General features: G+C 44.1%; 1 long non-coding RNA gene across 10 annotated transcripts in view; it reads left to right on the forward strand.

Moving 5' to 3' along the window:
- The window catches only part of LOC307181396, a 531327-nt gene that overhangs the window by 134575 nt on the left and 382031 nt on the right, over positions 1 to 14721 (forward strand). The window contains exon 4 of one of the 10 annotated variants that reach the window (XR_013826663.1): positions 4347 to 4536. The exons of the other annotated variants lie outside the window; for them this stretch is intronic. This is a non-coding gene — a long non-coding RNA (uncharacterized lncRNA). Of the gene's footprint in view, positions 1 to 4346; positions 4537 to 14721 lie in introns of those variants that run through there. 10 annotated transcript variants of the gene reach the window in all.

Here is a 14721-nt window from a genome sequence, read left to right on the forward strand (position 1 = left end):
AGATGGCCCTTTTGACCAGGGGGAAGTGCAACTTCATTGTAGTGCAGATTTCCTTTGCAAGCTTGCTTGGTTGCCCAAAAAGGGCGTATGCGTTTTTTCCTGAATATATTCAGGAAAAAACGCATACGCCCTTTTTGGCCAAGTGCATCATTGTGTACGTTCTGCCTCTTTTCCTATGCTTTCAATGCAATTCCAGTCTACCTCCTGAAATCGGTTTCCTGCAATTCTGCCCCGCTTTCAAGTCCTCTTGGCAGCCTTACTTCAGTCTATTTTTGGACGATAGCTGTCATTTATAACTCTGCAGGTTTGTGAATTACAGTGCCCCTGAGCTCCTTTCTTCAACTCGCTTTCTTGTGAGCTGGCCGCAACACCGCAGGATGGCTTCAGGCCCTAATCTGGTTCCGGCACGGCACGCTGAGCCTTTGGTTATTTCCTCTTCCTGGTGGGAAATGAGAGTTAAATTTGCCCGTCCAGACACCTCCAGCTAGCCTCTCATTGGTTCTCGCTATTCCTGTTCATCTTCCGCAGAAATTGCAAACTGGGCCAAACAGGAGGTTAAAGGCGCTGACTTTCCAAGTGGGGAGAGTGTTAGTAAAGCGTCTGGAATGTTGCACCCGAGTACCAGGGGAGGAAAACTGAGACATATTTGAACACGTCTCCCGTTCACATGGTTGATCATACTTGGGTTCCACATGCATGTTTTAGCTGAAGGAAGAATACCTAAAACCTGGGTAGTTGAAACCCGTGGAATGGGTACCATGCAATATGACTTCAAAGGGTCTTCATTTGCTCACTGAACCTCTCCAATCCTATCACTGCTGCGTTTATGCCCCTGTACACATGCTTGATTCTCTTTCGGAGACATAGCAATCCATAGGTTTTAAGATACTTACTAGTCAGGTACATTCTTAGGCGTTTCATATGCGGTGTTGAGTCCATTTCGTTGAGCAAGGAGTAGCTCTTGTCTATTCCATATTTGGCTTAAGGAACTTTATCTGTGCTCATTTCAATCTCTGGTTTTATGCAGCACCCCAACTCACCTTTCCTCTTAAGCAAGCATAAGTTGGTTTTCGAAATTTGAGACCCTGTTCTGTTTTGGAATGCAGTTCCTGTGTAGCCAAGTTTACATTCCGTGTATTACTGATATCTTATGATGTTTCTTTTTCTGTGTGACTTATTTCAGTTAGAATCATCGTACCTGAATCTACTCATTATGCTGCTACGGGCCTGCTGACATAGATTTCATTGCTGAGTGATACTGCATTGTACGTAAGTACCACAAGTTCTTTATTCATTTTTCACTTTCTGCGATGTTGAACTTGTACTGTAAACGAGGTTCTTGTAAACAGAGCCGTTCCAAACTTTGGGGTGGCTGTGTCTTTTTGATTTTAATTTCCCTAAGCTATAGGACCATAAGTGGAAGTGCCCTAGGCTCTGTTGCTTTGTTTTTTAGATGTTTCAGGAAACACCATACACTTCTCCCGAGTGGTTGTTGGCAATTTACATCCCGCCCATCAGCATAACAAGGCTCCCAGTTCTCCATGGCCTGTCCTGCCTTTCTGGATTTTACACTTTTTTCAGATGGCCCTTTTGACCGGGGGGAAGTGAGACTTCATTGTAGTGCAGATTTCCTTTGCAAGCTTGCTTGGTTGGCCAAAAAGGGCGTATGCGTTTTTTCCTGAATATATTCAGGAAAAAACGCATACGCCCTTTTTGGCCAAGTGCATCATTGTGGACGTTCTGCCTCTTTTCCTATGCTTTCAATGCAATTCCAGTCTACCTCCTGAAATCGGTTTCCTGCAATTCTGCCCCGCTTTCAAGTCCTCTTGGCAGCCTTACTTCAGTCTATTTTTGGACGATAGCTGTCATTTATAACTCTGCAGGTTTGTGAATTACAGTGCCCCTGAGCTCCTTTCTTCAACTCGCTTTCTTGTGACCTGGCCGCAACACCGCAGGATGGCTTCAGGCCCTAATCTGGTTCCGGTACGGCACGCTGAGCCTTTGGTTATTTCCTCTTCCTGGTGGGAAATGAGAGTTAAATTTGCCCGTCCAGACACCTCCAGCTAGCCTCTCATTGGTTCTCGCTATTCCTGTTCATCTTCCGCAGAAATTGCAAACTGGGCCAAACAGGAGGTTAAAGGGACTGACTCTCCAAGTGGGGAGAGTGTTAGTAAAGCGTCTGGAATGTTGCACCCGAGTACCAGGGGAGGAAAACTGAGACATATTTGAACACGTCTCCCGATCACATGGTTGATCATACTCTAGGTTCCACATGCATGTTATAGCTGAAGGAAGAATACCTTAAACCTGGGTAGTTGAAACCCGTGGAATGGGTACCATGCAATATGACTTCAAAGGGTCTTCATTTGCTCACCGAACCTCTCCAATCCTATCACTGCTGCGTTTATGCCCCTGTACACATGCTTTATTCTCTTTCGGAGACATAGCAATCCATAGGTTTTAAGATACTTACTAGTCAGGTACATTCTTAGGCGTTTAATATGGGGTGTTGAGTCCATTTCGTTGAGCAAGGAGTAGCTCTTGTCTATTCCATATTTGGCTTAAGGAACTTTATCTGTGCTCATTTCAATCTCTGGTTTTATGCAGCACCCCAACTCACCTTTACCCTTAAGCAAGAATAAGTTGGTTTTCTAAATTTGAGACCCTGTTCTGTTCTGTAATTCAGTTCCTGTGTAGCCAAGTTTACATTCCGTGTATTACTGATATCTTATGATGTTTCTTTTTCTGTGTGACTTATTTCAGTTAGAATCATCATACCTGAATCCACTCATTGTGCTGCTAAGGGCCTGATGACACAGATTTCATTGCTGAGTGATATTGCTTTGTAAGTAAATACCACAACTTCTTTATCCATTTTTCACTTTCTGCGATGTTGAACTTGTACTGTAAACGAGGTTCTTGTAAACAGAGCCGTTCCAAACTTTCGGGTGGCTGTGTCTTTTTGATTTTAATTTCCCTAAGCTATAGGACCATAAGTGGAAGTGCCCTAGGTTCTGTTGCTTTGTTTTTTAGATGTTTCAGGAAACACCATACACTTCTCCCGAGTGGTTGTTGGCAATTTACATCCCGCCCATCAGCATAACAAGGCTCCCAGTTCTCCATGGCCTGTCCTGCCTTTCTGGATTTTACACATTTTTCAGATGGCCCTTTTGACCGGGGGGAAGTGAGACTTCATTGTAGTGCAGATTTCCTTTGCAAGCTTGCTTGGTTGGCCAAAAGGGGCGTATGCGTTTTTTCCTGAATATATTCAGGAAAAAACGCATACGCCCTTTTTGGCCAAGTGCATCATTGTGGACGTTCTGCCTCTTTTCCTATGCTTTCAATGCAATTACAGTCTACCTCCTGAAATCGGTTTCCTGCAATTCTGCCCCGCTTTCAAGTCCTCTTGGCAGCCTTACTTCAGTCTATTTTTGGACGATAGCTGTCATTTATAACTCTGCAGGTTTGTGAATTACAGTGCCCCTGAGCTCCTTTCTTCAAATCGCTTTCTTTTGAGCTGGCCGCAACACCGCAGGATGGCTTCAGGCCCTAATCTGGTTCCGGTACGGCACGCTGAGCCTTTGGTTATTTCCTCTTCCTGGTGGGAAATGAGAGTTAAATTTGCCCGTCCAGACACCTCCAGCTAGCCTCTCATTGGTTCTCGCTATTCCTGTTCATCTTCCGCAGAAATTGCAAACTGTGCCAAACAGGAGGTTAAAGGCGCTGACTCTCCAAGTGGGGAGAGTGTTATTAAAGCGTCTGGAATGTTGCACCCGAGTACCAGGGGAGGAAAACTGAGACATATTTGAACACGTCTCCCGATCACATGGTTGATCATACTCTGGGTTCCACATGCATGTTTTAGCTGAAGGAAGAATACCTAAAACCTGGGTAGTTGAAACCCGTGGAATGGGTACCATGCAATATGACTTCAAAGGGTCTTCATTTGCTCACCGAACCTCTCCAATCCTATCACTGCTGCGTTTATGCCCCTGTACACATGCTTGATTCTCTTTCGGAGACATAGCAATCCATAGGTTTTAAGATACTTACTAGTCAGGTACATTCTTAGGCGTTTAATATGCGGTGTTGAGTCCATTTCGTTGAGCAAGGAGTAGCTCTTGTCTATTCCATATTTGGCTTAAGGAACTTTATCTGTGCTCATTTCAATCTCTGGTTTTAGGCAGCACCCCAACTCACCTTTCCCCTTAAGCAAGCATAAGTTGGTTTTCTAAATTTGAGACCCTGTTCTGTTTTGGAATGCAGTTCCTGTGTAGCCAAGTTTAATTCCGTGTATTAGTGATATCTTATGATGTTTCTTTTTCTGTGTGACTTATTTCAGTTAGAATCATCGTACTTGAATCCACTCATTATGCTGCTACGGGCCTGATGACATAGATTTCATTGCTGAGTGATACTGCATTGTACGTAAGTACCACAAGTTCTTTATCCATTTTTCACTTTCTGTGATATTGAACTAGTACGGTAAATGAGGTTCTTGTAAACAGAGGCGTCCCAAACTTTGGGGTGGCTGTGTCTTTTTGATTTTAATTTCCCTAAGCTATAGGACCATAAGTGGAAGTGCCCTAGGCTCTGTTGCTTTGTTTTTTAGATGTTTCAGGAAACACCATACACTTCTCCCGAGTGGTTGTTGGCAATTTACATCCCGCCCATCAGCATAACAAGGCTCCCAGTTCTCCATGGCCTGTCCTGCCTTTCTGGATTTTACACATTTTTCAGATGGCCCTTTTGACCGGGGGGAAGTGAGACTTCATTGTAGTGCAGATTTCCTTTGCAAGCTTGCTTGGTTGGCCAAAAAGGGCGTATGCGTTTTTTCCTGAATATATTCAGGAAAAAACGCATACGCCCTTTTTGGCCAAGTGCATCATTGTGGACGTTCTGCCTCTTTTCCTATGCTTTCAATGCAATTCCAGTCTACCTCCTGAAATCGGTTTCCTGCAATTCTGCCCCGCTTTCAAGTCCTCTTGGCAGCCTTACTTCAGTCTATTTTTGGACGATAGCTGTCATTTATAACTCTGCAGGTTTGTGAATTACAGTGCCCCTGAGCTCCTTTCTTCAACTTGCTTTCTTGTGACCTGGCCGCAACAGCACAGGATGGCTTCAGGCCCTAATCTGGTTCCGGCACGGCACGCTGAGCCTTTGGTTATTTCCTCTTCCTGGTGGGAAATGAGAGTTAAATTTGCCCGTCCAGACACCTCCAGCTAGTCTCTCATTGGTTCTCGCTATTCCTGTTCATCTTCCGCAGAAATTGCAAACTGGGCCAAACAGGAGGTTAAAGGCGCTGACTCTCCAAGTGGGGAGAGTGTTAGTAAAGCGTCTGGAATGTTGCACCCGAGTACCAGGGGAGGAAAACTGAGACATATTTGAACACGTCTGCCGATCACATGGTTGATCATACTCTGGGTTCCACATGCATGTTTTAGCTGAAGGAAGAATACCTTAAACCTGGGTAGTTGAAACCTGTGGAATGGGTACCATGCAATATGACTTCAAAGGGTCTTCATTTGCTCACCGAACCTCTCCAATCCTATCACTGCTGCGTTTATGCCCCTGTACACATGCTTGATTCTCTTTCGGAGACATAGCAATCCATAGGTTTTAAGATACTTACTAGTCAGGTACATTCTTAGGCGTTTAATATGGGGTGTTGAGTCCATTTCGTTGAGCAAGGAGTAGCTCTTGTCTATTCCATATTTGGCTTAAGGAACTTTATCTGTGCTCATTTCAATCTCTGGTTTTATGCAGCACCCCAACTCACCTTTACCCTTAAGCAAGCATAAGTTGGTTTTCTAAATTTGAGACCCTGTTCTGTTCTGTAATTCAGTTCCTGTGTAGCCAAGTTTACATTCCGTGTATTACTGATATCTTATGATGTTTCTTTTTCTGTGTGACTTATTTCAGTTAGAATCATCATACCTGAATCCACTCATTGTGCTGCTAAGGGCCTGATGACACAGATTTCATTGCTGAGTGATATTGCTTTGTAAGTAAATACCACAACTTCTTTATCCATTTTTCACTTTCTGCGATGTTGAACTTGTACTGTAAACGAGGTTCTTGTAAACAGAGCCGTTCCAAACTTTGGGGTGTCTGTGTCTTTTTGATTTTAATTTCCCTAAGCTATAGGACCATAAGTGGAAGTGCCCTAGGTTCTGTTGCTTTGTTTTTTAGATGTTTCAGGAAACACCATACACTTCTCCCGAGTGGTTGTTGGCAATTTACATCCCGCCCATCAGCATAACAAGGCTCCCAGTTCTCCATGGCCTGTCCTGCCTTTCTGGATTTTACACTTTTTTCAGATGGCCCTTTTGACCGGGGGGAAGTGAGACTTCATTGTAGTGCAGATTTCCTTTGCAAGCTTGCTTGGTTGGCCAAAAAGGGCGTATGCGTTTTTTCCTGAATAGGAAAAAACGCATACGCCCTTTTTGGCCAAGTGCATCATTGTGGACGTTCTGCCTCTTTTCCTATGCTTTCAATGCAATTCCAGTCTACCTCCTGAAATCGGTTTCCTGCAATTCTGCCCCGCTTTCAAGTCCTCTTGGCAGCCTTACTTCAGTCTATTTTTGGACGATAGCTGTCATTTATAACTCTGCAGGTTTGTGAATTACAGTGCCCCTGAGCTCCTTTCTTCAACTCGCTTTCTTGTGACCTGGCCGCAACACCGCATGATGGCTTCAGGCCCTAATCTGGTTCCGGCCCGGCATGCTGAGCCTTTGGTTAATTCCTCTTCCTGGTGGGAAATGAGAGTTAAATTTGCCCGTCCAGACACCTCCAGCTAGCCTCTCATTGGTTCTCGCTATTCCTGTTCATCTTCCGCAGAAATTGCAAACTGGGCCAAACAGGAGGTTAAAGGGAGTGACTCTCCAAGTGGGGAGAGTGTTAGTAAAGCGTCTGGAATGTTGCACCCGAGTACCAGGGGAGGAAAACTGAGACATATTTGAACACGTCTCCCGATCACATGGTTGATCATACTCTAGGTTCCACATGCATGTTTTAGCTGAAGGAAGAATACCTTAAACCTGGGTAGTTGAAACCTGTGGAATGGGTACCATGCAATATGACTTCAAAGGGTCTTCATTTGCTCACCGAACCTCTCCAATCCTATCACTGCTGCGTTTATGCCCCTGTACACATGCTTGATTCTCTTTCGGAGACATAGCAAAACATAGGTTTTAAGATACTTACTAGTCAGGTACATTCTTAGGCGTTTAATATGCGGTGTTGAGTCCATTTCGTTCAGCAAGGAGTTGCTCTTGTCTATTCCATATTTGGCTTAAGGAACTTTATCTGTGCTCATTTCAATCTCTGGTTTTATGCAGCACCCCAACTCACCTTTACCCTTAAGCAAGCATAAGTTGGTTTTCTAAATTTGAGACCCTGTTCTGTTCTGTAATTCAGTTCCTGTGTAGCCAAGTTTACATTCCGTGTATTACTGATATCTTATGATGTTTCTTTTTCTGTGTGACTTATTTCAGTTAGAATCATCATACCTGAATCCACTCATTGTGCTGCTAAGGGCCTGATGACACAGATTTCATTGCTGAGTGATATTGCTTTGTAAGTAAATACCACAACTTCTTTATCCATTTTTCACTTTCTGCGATGTTGAACTTGTACTGTAAACGAGGTTCTTGTAAACAGAGCCGTTCCAAACTTTGGGGTGGCTGTGTCTTTTTGATTTTAATTTCCCTAAGCTATAGGACCATAAGTGGAAGTGCCCTAGGCTCTGTTGCTTTGTTTTTTAGATGTTTCAGGAAACACCATACACTTCTCCCGAGTGTCTGTTGGCAATTTACATCCCGCCCATCAGCATAACAAGGCTCCCAGTTCTCAATGGCCTGTTGCCTTTCTGGATTTTACACTTTTTTCAGATGGCCCTTTTGACCGGGGGGAAGTGAGACTTCATTGTAGTGCAGATTTCCTTTGCAAGCTTGCTTGGTTGGCCAAAAAGGGCGTATGCGTTTTTTCCTGATTATATTCAGGAAAAAACGCATACGCCCTTTTTGGCCAAGTGCATCATTGTGGACGTTCTGCCTCTTTTCCTATGCTTTCAATGCAATTCCAGTCTACCTCCTGAAATCGGTTTCCTGCAATTCTGCCCCGCTTTCAAGTCCTCTTGGCAGCCTTACTTCAGTCTATTTTTGGACGATAGCTGTCATTTATAACTCTGCAGGTTTGTGAATTACAGTGCCCCTGAGCTCCTTTCTTCAACTCGCTTTCTTGTGACCTGGCCGCAACACCGCAGGATGGCTTCAGGCCCTAATCTGGTTCCGGCCCGGCATGCTGAGCCTTTGGTTAATTCCTCTTCCTGGTGGGAAATGAGAGTTAAATTTGCCCGTCCAGACACCTCCAGCTAGCCTCTCATTGGTTCTCGCTATTCCTGTTCATCTTCCGCAGAAATTGCAAACTGGGCCAAACAGGAGGTTAAAGGGACTGACTCTCCAAGTGGGGAGAGTGTTAGTAAAGCGTCTGGAATGTTGCACCCGAGTACCAGGGGAGGAAAACTGAGACATATTTGAACACGTCTCCCGATCACATGGTTGATCATACTCTAGGTTCCACATGCATGTTATAGCTGAAGGAAGAATACCTTAAACCTGGGTAGTTGAAACCCGTGGAATGGGTACCATGCAATATGACTTCAAAGGGTCTTCATTTGCTCACCGAACCTCTCCAATCCTATCACTGCTGCGTTTATGCCCCTGTACACATGCTTGATTCTCTTTCGGAGACATAGCAATCCATAGGTTTTAAGATACTTACTAGTCAGGTACATTCTTAGGCGTTTCATATGCGGTGTTGAGTCCATTTCGTTGAGCAAGGAGTAGCTCTTGTCTATTCCATATTTGGCTTAAGGAAATTTATCTGTGCTCATTTCAATCTCTGGTTTTATGCAGCACCCCAACTCACCTTTACCCTTAAGCAAGCATAAGTTGGTTTTCTAAATTTGAGACCCTGTTCTGTTTTGGAATGCAGTTCCTGTGTAGCCAAGTTTACATTCCGTGTATTACTGATATCTTATGATGTTTCTTTTTCTGTGTCACTTATTTCAGTTAGAATCATCATACCTGAATCCACTCATTGTGCTGCTAAGGGCCTGATGACACAGATTTCATTGCTGAGTGATATTGCTTTGTAAGTAAATACCACAACTTCTTTATCCATTTTTCACTTTCTGCGATGTTGAACTTGTACTGTAAACGAGGTTCTTGTAAACAGAGCCCTTCCAAACTTTGGGGTGGCTGTGTCTTTTTGATTTTAAATTCCCTAAGCCTTAGGACCATAAGTGGCAGTGCCCTAGGCTCTGTTGCTTTGTTTTTTAGATGTTTCAGGAAACACCATACACTTCTCCCGAGTGGTTGTTGGCAATTTACATCCCGCCCATCAGCATAACAAGGCTCCCAGTTCTCCATGGCCTGTCCTGCCTTTCTGGATTTTACACTTTTTTCAGATGGCCCTTTTGACCGGGGGGAAGTGAGACTTCATTGTAGTGCAGATTTCCTTTGCAAGCTTGCTTGGTTGGCCAAAAAGGGCGTATGCGTTTTTTCCTGAATATATTCAGGAAAAAACGCATACGCCCTTTTTGGCCAAGTGCATCATTGTGGACGTTCTGCCTCTTTTCCTCTGCTTTCAATGCAATTCCAGTCTACCTCCTGAAATCGGTTTCCTGCAATTCTGCCCCACTTTCAACTCCTCTTGGCAGCCTTACTTCAGTATATTTTTGGACGATAGCTGTCATTTATTACTCTGCAGGTTTGTGAATTACAGTGCCCCTGAGCTCCTTTCTTCAACTCGCTTTCTTTTGAGCTGGCCGCAATACCGCAGGATGGCTTCAGGCCCTAATCTGGTTCCGGTACGGCACGCTGAGACTTTGGTTATTTCCTCTTCCTGGTGGGAAATGAGAGTTAAATTTGCCCGTCCAGACACCTCCAGCTAGCCTCTCATTGGTTCTCGCTATTCCTGTTCATCTTCCGCAGAAATTGCAAACTGGGCCAAACAGGAGGTTAAAGGCGCTGACTCTCCAAGTGGGGAGAGTGTTAGTAAAGCGTCTGGAATGTTGCACCCGAGTACCAGGGGAGGAAAACTGAGACATATTTGAACACGTCTCCCGATCACATGGTTGATCATACTCTGGGTTCCACATGCATGTTTTAGCTGAAGGAAAAATACCTAAAATCTGGGTAGTTGAAACCCGTGGAATGGGTACCATGCAATATGACTTCAAAGGGTCTTCATTTGCTCACTGAACCTCTCCAATCCTATCACTGCTGCGTTTATGCCCCTGTACACATGCTTGATTCTCTTTCGGAGACATAGCAATCCATAGGTTTTAAGATACTTACTAGTCAGGTACATTCTTAGGCGTTTAATATGCGGTGTTGAGTCCATTTCGTTGAGCAAGGAGTAGCTCTTGTCTATTCCATATTTGGCTTAAGGAACTTTATCTGTGCTCATTTCAATCTCTGGTTTTATGCAGCACCCCAACTCACCTTTCCCCTTAAGCAAGCATAAGTTTGTTTTCGAAATTTGAGACCCTGTTCTGTTCTGTAATTCAGTTCCTGTGTAGCCAAGTTTACATTCCGTGTATTACTGATATCTTATGATGTTTCTTTTTCTGTGTGACTTATTTCAGTTAGAATCATCATACCTGAATCCACTCATTGTGCTGCTAAGGGCCTGATGACACAGATTTCATTGCTGAGTGATATTGCTTTGTAAGTAAATACCACAACTTCTTTATCCATTTTTCACTTTCTGCGATGTTGAACTTGTACTGTAAACGAGGTTCTTGTAAACAGAGCCGTTCCAAACTTTGGGGTGGCTGTGTCTTTTTGATTTTAAGTTCCCTAAGCTATACGACCATAAGTGGAAGTGCCCTAGGTTCTGTTGCTTTGTTTTTTAGATGTTTCAGGAAACACCATACACTTCTCCCGAGTGGTTGTTGGCAATTTACATCCCGCCCATCAGCATAACAAGGCTCCCAGTTCTCCATGGCCTGTCCTGCCTTTCTGGATTTTACACTTTTTTCAGATGGCCCTTTTGACCAGGGGGAAGTGAAACTTCATTGTAGTGCAGATTTCCTTTGCAAGCTTGCTTGGTTGGCCAAAAAGTGCGTATGCGTTTTTTCCTGAATATATTCAGGAAAAAACGCATACGCCCTTTTTGGCCAAGTGCATCATTGTGGACGTTCTGCCTCTTTTCCTATGCTTTCAATGCAATTCCAGTCTACCTCCTGAAATCGGTTTCCTGCAATTCTGCCCCGCTTTCAAGTCCTCTTGGCAGCCTTACTTCAGTCTATTTTTGGATGATAGCTGTCATTTATAACTCTGCAGGTTTGTGAATTACAGTGCCCCTGAGCTCCTTTCTTCAACTCGCTTTCTTGTGACCTGGCCGCAACACCGCAGGATGGCTTCAGGCCCTAATCTGGTTCCGGCACGGCACGCTGAGCCTTTGGTTATTTCCTCTTCCTGGTGGGAAATGAGAGTTAAATTTGCCCGTCCAGACACCTCCAGCTAGCCTCTCATTGGTTCTCGCTATTCCTGTTCATCTTCCGCAGAAATTGCAAACTGGGCCAAACAGGAGGTTAAAGGCGCTGACTCTCCAAGTGGGGAGAGTGTTAGTAAAGCGTCTGGAATGTTGCACCCGAGTACCAGGGGAGGAAAACTGAGACATATTTGAACACGTCTCCCGTTCACATGGTTGATCATACTTGGGTTCCACATGCATGTTTTAGCTGAAGGAAGAATACCTAAAACCTGGGTAGTTGAAACCCGTGGAATGGGTACCATGCAATATGACTTCAAAGGGTCTTCATTTGCTCACTGAACCTCTCCAATCCTATCACTGCTGCGTTTATGCCCCTGTACACATGCTTGATTCTCTTTCGGAGACATAACAATCCATAGGTTTTAAGATACTTACTAGTCAGGTACATTCTTAGGCGTTTAATATGCGGTGTTGAGTCCATTTCGTTGAGCAAGGAGTAGCTCTTGTCTATTCCATATTTGGCTTAAGGAACTTTATCTGTGCTCATTTCAATCACTGGTTTTATGCAGCACCCCAACTCACCTTTCCTCTTAAGCAAGCATAAGTTGGTTTTCGAAATTTGAGACCCTGTTCTGTTTTGGAATGCAGTTCCTGTGTAGCCAAGTTTACATTCCGTGTATTACTGATATCTTATGATGTTTCTTTTTCTGTGTGACTTATTTCCGTTAGAATCATCGTACCTGAATCCACTCATTATGCTGCTACGGGCCTGATGACATAGATTTCATTGCTGAGTGATACTGCATTGTACGTAAGTACCACAAGTTCTTTATCCATTTTTCACTTTCTGTGATATTGAACTTGTACGGTAAACGAGGTTCTTGTAAACAGAGGCGTCCCAAACTTTGGGGTGGCTGTGTCTTTTTGATTTTAATTTCCCTAAGCTATAGGACCATAAGTGGAAGTGCCCTAGGCTCTGTTGCTTTGTTTTTTAGATGTTTCAGGAAACACCATACACTTCTCCCGAGTGTCTGTTGGCAATTTACATCCCGCCCATCAGCATAACAAGGCTCCCAGTTCTCAATGGCCTGTTGCCTTTCTGGATTTTACACTTTTTTCAGATGGCCGTTTTGACCGGGGGGAAGTGAGACTTCATTGTAGTGCAGATTTCCTTTGCAAGCTTGCTTGGTTGGCCAAAAAGGGCGTATGCGTTTTTTCCTGATTATATTCAGGAAAAAACGCATACGCCCTTTTTGCCAAGTGCATCATTGTGGACGTTCTGCCTCTTTTCCTATGCTTTCAATGCAATTCCAGTCTACCTCCTGAAATCGGTTTCCTGCAATTCTGCCCCGCTTTCAAGTCCTCTTGGCAGCCTTACTTCAGTCTATTTTTGGACGATAGCTGTCATTTATAACTCTGCAGGTTTGTGAATTACAGTGCCCCTGAGCTCCTTTCTTCAACTCGCTTTCTTGTGACCTGGCCGCAACACCGCAGGATGGCTTCAGGCCCTAATCTGGTTCCGGCCCGGCATGCTGAGCCTTTGGTTAATTCCTCTTCCTGGTGGGAAATGAGAGTTAAATTTGCCCATCCAGACACCTCCAGCTAGCCTCTCATTGGTTCTCGCTATTCCTGTTCATCTTCCGCAGAAATTGCAAACTGGGCCAAACAGGAGGTTAAAGGGACTGACTCTCCAAGTGGGGAGAGTGTTAGTAAAGCGTCTGGAATGTTGCACCCGAGTACCAGGGGAGGAAAACTGAGACATATTTGAACACGTCTCCCGATCACATGGTTGATCATACTCTAGGTTCCACATGCATGTTTTAGCTGAAGGAAGAATACCTTAAACCTGGGTAGTTGAAACCTGTGGAATGGGTACCATGCAATATGACTTCAAAGGGTCTTCATTTGCTCACCGAACCTCTCCAATCCTATCACTGCTGCGTTTATGCCCCTGTACACATGCTTGATTCTCTTTCGGAGACATAGCAATCCATAGGTTTTAAGATACTTACTAGTCAGGTACATTCTTAGGCGTTTAATATGCGGTGTTGAGTCCATTTCGTTGAGCAAGGAGTAGCTCTTGTCTATTCCATATTTGGCTTAAGGAACTTTATCTGTGCTCATTTCAATCTCTGGTTTTATGCAGCACCCCAACTCACCTTTACCCTTAAGCAAGCATAAGTTGGTTTTCTAAATTTGAGACCCTGTTCTGTTCTGTAATTCAGTTCCTGTGTAGCCAAGTTTCCATTCCGTGTATTACTGATATCTTATGATGTTTCTTTTTCTGTGTGACTTATTTCAGTTAGAATCATCATACCTGAATCCACTCATTATGCTGCTAAGGGCCTGATGACACAGATTTCATTGCTGAGTGATATTGCTTTGTAAGTAAATACCACAACTTCTTTATCCATTTTTCACTTTCTGCGATGTTGAACTTGTACTGTAAACGAGGTTCTTGTAAACAGAGCCGTTCCAAACTTTGGGGTGGCTGTGTCTTTTTGATTTTAATTTCCCTAAGCTATAGGACCATAAGTGGAAGTGCCCTAGGCTCTGTTGCTTTGTTTTTTAGATGTTTCAGGAAACACCATACACTTCTCCCGAGTGTCTGTTGGCAATTTACATCCCGCCCATCAGCATAACAAGGCTCCCAGTTCTCAATGGCCTGTTGCCTTTCTGGATTTTACACTTTTTTCAGATGGCCGTTTTGACCGGGGGGAAGTGAGACTTCATTGTAGTGCAGATTTCCTTTGCAAGCTTGCTTGGTTGGCCAAAAAGGGCGTATGCGTTTTTTCCTGATTATATTCAGGAAAAAACGCATACGCCCTTTTTGCCAAGTGCATCATTGTGGACGTTCTGCCTCTTTTCCTATGCTTTCAATGCAATTCCAGTCTACCTCCTGAAATCGGTTTCCTGCAATTCTGCCCCGCTTTCAAGTCCTCTTGGCAGCCTTACTTCAGTCTATTTTTGGACGATAGCTGTCATTTATAACTCTGCAGGTTTGTGAATTACAGTGCCCCTGAGCTCCTTTCTTCAACTCGCTTTCTTGTGACCTGGCCGCAACACCGCAGGATGGCTTCAGGCCCTAATCTGGTTCCGGCCCGGCATGCTGAGCCTTTGGTTAATTCCTCTTCCTGGTGGGAAATGAGAGTTAAATTTGCCCATCCAGACACCTCCAGCTAGCCTCTCATTGGTTCTCGCTATTCCTGTTCA

Source organism: Stenella coeruleoalba (genome assembly GCF_951394435.1).
Source record: "Stenella coeruleoalba genome assembly, contig: scaffold_85, whole genome shotgun sequence".
Classification (NCBI taxonomy): Eukaryota; Metazoa; Chordata; class Mammalia; order Artiodactyla; family Delphinidae; genus Stenella; species Stenella coeruleoalba.